Here is a 5,423-nt window from a genome sequence, read left to right as displayed (position 1 = left end):
CCGGAATTCCGTCGGATGCCGTAAATTTTCCACCCCGTTGTTTGTGGCTTGTCAGCTGAAGATATTCAACTTCCGGTCCATAAACATGATTCCGTCCGACAAAGACATATTTTATGAAAGTGGCGATCCATATACTACTGTGGCTGGAGAAGCATGATCCAAGAAGCCGTTTGTCAGTTATTTAGGCAAACGTGTCGCTGGTTGTATAGCATACAACAACAGTTAGTAGGTGGAATTTTTTCGTCGAAGTTTCCTATTGACCTCTACCCTCTAACTATTTTCCTCGATTGACCCACTGTTCCCAAATCGTGATAAGTGAGTCTGGATTTCCCTCCGGTCGATACATTACTCCTACGCATTTCTGCTTCGAAGCGCTATTAGGCTCTAGTGGATGGGATTCAACGAGTGGTCAGTCCTGGTGACCTGCTTTGGATTGATCGATTGGATTTATCTGGGAAAGGGAATGCGTTCTAGAAAACTAAGATGGGCCGGTCATTGCGTCCTCATTCAGGAAGGACACAGACTACTCCAGCGATCGAGTTTACACCTTAACCCTTTCATAACACGTCCATCAGTTTCAGTACGGCACGTTAGACGCAAGTTCGATAGAACAGAGCAGGATTTCAGCTATCTGAACAGCTTAACTAATGATTACATCTTCACACTTCATAAAGGAAACTGCTCAAAAATTTGCCGAAAACTCATCTGCAGCCCACGACTGGTTCCGATCTCCTTGGGGTTCATGCGGTAAGCGTACTTCCCGAGTTTCCGTCAACCTTCTACATGAACCCACACTTCATTGTTGAAGCGAGGCGGCGAAATGTCTATTCTGATGAGCTTCATAAGGAATTTTTCTCTGCGGACCGGTAAGAAATGGGGTAGAAGACAATTTGAAAAACCTTACTTTTTAACCAGTAGCCTGTGTAAGCATGCAACCTTATCGGAGTTTTGGCACATTAACAACAAACAGATTCTAGCCTTTTCTTTGGGTTGCATAACAATGGACAAAAGCCTCTAATAATCGAAGGATTATTCAGGATTCTAATTGCACACCAACACAAACGCCACTGAATTTGGGGACCAAACAGAACAAGCACCGAGAAATTGGATCCTATTTACCAATGCGGCATCTGGTATATTGCCAAAATCTCCTTATGGACACAGTACCGATCCAGTGAAGTGTGGTGATGATGGATAGTCTGTTGAAATAGTTTTTGCATCTATTGATTTCGTTCTGTCGGCGGAATCCATCCAGCTGGAATAAAGCACTGTTTGGGAGGATAGCGCACTAACTAGCCAGAAGGATGGATACCATAACAGAGTTCGTTCGGTAGACAGTTCCTTAATGTTGAACACTGAATTTTCGCTGTTTTACACTTTAATTCGGACATCTCGTCGGACTGTTGATGTTGCAATGACATAACATGACTCGTGGAAACTGGATAGTAGCAACGCACAATCATCCGCAAGCGCAGTAAAATGGACACTTTTTGAGCACACGACTGCTATGATTACCGGTATCCATCGAGTCATTCTCTGCTGAAGTAAATTAATTTCAAGCCCAGCAAAATCAAACAAATCAAAACAGTTGTGAAACATGGCAGCCAAAAATTGGAAATTAGAGAGAAATCGCTAACTTACCTATTCCTGCAGACCTGTAGATGGAATTCCAGTACAGTGGACTTACAATTGGGATCGTCTGTGGGACCTAGTCAAAGTGGTCCCCTCAGGAGGTCCTTATTCGTGGGTGCCTTTCAGCCCCCTGGCTTTATGCTAGAAATGAATGAACATTGGGCCGAATACGAAATTTTTCACATACTTATGGGTACACTGCCGTATACAGTATGTGATATATAGAAACTTCACATATTTCAATATATTTAGTTGTAGGTGTTTGCGGGATTTGTAGAATTGACGCCAGCCTCACTCTCGTTTGGACAGTCCACCACTTCTCCTTGAGTCCACACCAAAAGGGGAAAGCAGTGAACGACAGTTTCTCTCCTATTAGAGTTCATCGGTAGTGAATACTTTTGGCCATGTCGGGATTCCAATTCCGGGCATCTGACATGCGAGAAAAGTGTGTTTTCACTACTCCGCCAACGGATGCTGGACACACCCGAGTTGTCACTTCCAAACAGGCGAACGCGTTCAAGCTTGTGACAGATTGTCCCGACACCTAAAATGACGACCTGGTGACTGTCCTTGTCGATTCGATCGCCTGACCCGCCTGTTAGGATCTCCCAATCAAATAGTGCCACAGACATTTGAAGGCCGCTGAACAACTTTTGATTAGTTGTGTTCGCAGGATTTGTAGGATTCATTTTTGTTTGATAACTGTTAACAGCTCAAGAATACCTCCGTAGGATCTGTGACGATTTTCGATTGAGCCAAAAAACCTTCACTTCGCCTTACAGGAGCATAAGCGTCTAACTTTACATTACTTTTCATACAAGGACCTGAGCTATCTAGCTGGATTGCCAGTCACATGACTGAGCTTGCGCTGTAAGACAGATCTCGTGATTTCCTGTGCTACATACAGAACTTGGGGACACTCATTTTGTAGACGGTTTGGTTGTTAAGCCAAACGCTGTCTGCATTGCCTGATTTACGAAAGACAGAACTAATGGGATATGATCACCCAGTTTCTTAAAAAGTGATATTATTCCAATCGAAATCGTGATGTGTTTAGCCGAATGCAATGTGGGGGGTTCCTTGGTGTGTGTTAAAGTATGTGACATAAATAGGAAACTCATACCGGCTAAGAAAACGACGTGAGGAAACTAAAGAGGAGTTTTGCGAGGCCCCAACGCTGATAGCCCAATATCAAGCAGACCCAAAGGTCAGTAAACCTGAACAAGAGTACATAAGTAAGTAGCAGTTATGAAAATCACGGGACAAAACTAAATACAGAGACAAGATGGGTCTGATGATTGGTCTGGTGCCCATCTTGATACAAGAGAAGGATGCGAAACTCCTCAAAATGGTTGAAAATTCGACGAAAAGAGCGATTGAAAAACATATCAGAAGCATTGGGACCTAACTTCTGAAGCATCTGCGGAAAACAAAAGAACGAATGGTGGAATGAATGGACCTCTTCGATGCATTTCCGACTGTGATAACTTCCGCATTTCTTGCCTTTATGCTTACATCCAGCCTATCTACATGTTAGTTATAGTGGAAGTTCAGCGGGCTCTCTAGCCGGAATATGAGCTAAACCATAGGGAATACAGCGTCTCAAGATAAGAGGCGATCGCGATAGTTCTGAGATTAGGGCTTTCTGTGTACTTATTGACAAACGTAAAAGTATTGAGCATCCACGGTTATCAACAACTAGCTGTTTTTTTTCATTTAGGATTAGTACCTTCTGAGGAGACAACTCTCAAAGCTCCACATAGTGGGGTTGCATAAATCTTTTTTACCCGTGGTTAGCAAATCCATGGATCGTCTAAAAGGAGCTCTTTTCTTTGGGTACACTTGCGTTTCAGTGATTCTTGAGTGGAAACTATTAACAAGGAATGTTTCGTATTTCGAGAAAGGATAGCTCTTGGGCAGCTGGATAGTTAGGAGTCGTAGAGACTCTTGTTTGTTTGTATCCAATCGAGTTGGGCGGGTGGGTTGACTAATGTGCGTGACTATTTGATTGCACCCTGTCGTCATTCAGTTGATCCATACTCATTCCTAAGCTATCACGCTAATCTGATCTTGTGTCCTAGTTTCATTCAATTTGTTGTAATCAGAGGTATAAGGAATATGAGCGTCATGATGGATGGTCTCGCTTCTCCTCTAGTTTCACGCAGTTTCACCGCGGGGACTGTCGAACCTGGTATATGAGCTATTTGTCAGCTCTATGAGGAAATCTGATTACTAATCAGACGTAGCAACGATGACGTTGGAATGCTTAACATGAACTGTTTCTGAAAATAGATCAAAATATATTGTGTCGTGGTCACCCATTAGACCTGTAATAGATCATTTTGCTCGCAATAAAGCCTATTCGGTTCTGGCTGCGTATCGTCAACTTCAGAACTCTCCGAAACTCGAAAGTCATTTAATCGAAAGGGGTTCTTCAGCTGAGGAAAATATACCCTGGAAGTGGATGCAAGAACTGGAGAAGGATGGCTTGAGCAAAGGAAGAAGAACCAGTGATTGTTCCGCACTAAAAAAAACAGTGTTCTCGTCATTCCTTGTTTTTGACACAGAATTCACCAATCGAGAAATCCCTGGATCGGTCCCATACATTTAATGGTCAAGGAACGGTAGTGATTTGCGAAATTTTACTCTAATGACTATCTCACATCAAACATGGAAGAATATCAAGAGACAGTGTCCGCGATAGTCAGTCCTTCTGGCAGGTCAGTAGTCTGGTGTATCCGGTGCGAATCCGGTTTCTGTTCCTGTGCAGAATTTTCCAAATCCGTCCTTTCCTCATTACTGCCAGGCACTAAACTGTTACATTCGGTTGGTCAAAGTGCACGTCCGTAGGTAACCCGGTAAACTTCACCGTAACAGGTTTACATGTAGGGATTCGCTTTATAGATTTGTGGACGGAGTATGGCCTCTTGGAATCTTATTCGCCCATACTACAATCTTTGAGCTAAATATCAATGGTTAAGTCGGTCCAAATACCCCATTTGACTACAGCGCGAGTGGCAAGCGGCACGTACTCTATGAATAGAGCATTCTATGGTAAAAACAGTTTTACCTAAAGTGTAACATAAGAAATTTCCATACCGGGGTCAAACACTGAGAATATTCTTACTAATGGTCCTACGGGAACAGTAAGCCTCCTTCTTCGTTAGGCAAGACGATGTACAGCGATGGTTGTACCAACTCATGCAACACTGCTCTTTCTACCAGTGGGGTATAATGAAAGTTTGCAAAGCTGTTTCATTGTGAAGCTTCATAATTTGCGTACACTGCACACTCATCATCATCAACAAACAGCAACATCAGTGTTGGCACTGATAATTCACTGCCGTACAATCATAAGGTTCATCAAGTTATATATATATACACCACACTATCACCAGGCTGTTCGGAACGTCTGTAGAGTTCCAGGCCAGAATTATTATGTCTTCTCAAGTATTCATTTGTTGTGCTATAGTTCGCCTGCTTCCTATGACCGTACACATACAGCATAGTTCAGCAGAAATAGTCCAGTGAGTGATAGTTGATTCAGTGTGAACTTTTCACAGTAGTCGAGAAAACTCCTGCACTTTTGTAGAGATTACTCTATATAACCATTTGTGCTTTCATGGTCGTGTCCGCACCGAAGCTGTGGAAGTCGAGCTGCTGGATGTATAGGATAGAGATCGCTCTTTATGCATCCGCTGTTGTGTAGTCCTTGATAAGTCAATTGGCTTATGTCCTGTTTGGTTCGTTCCTGGTGAAAAACGGTCAGAAACCCTTATGATTCAAATACG

The sequence above is a fragment of the Opisthorchis viverrini genome, assembly GCF_000715545.1.
Source record: "Opisthorchis viverrini unplaced genomic scaffold opera_v5_133, whole genome shotgun sequence".
NCBI lineage: Eukaryota > Metazoa > Platyhelminthes > Trematoda > Opisthorchiida > Opisthorchiidae > Opisthorchis > Opisthorchis viverrini.
The sequence above is the reverse complement of the archived record's forward strand: the minus strand, read 5'-3'. Positions refer to the sequence as shown.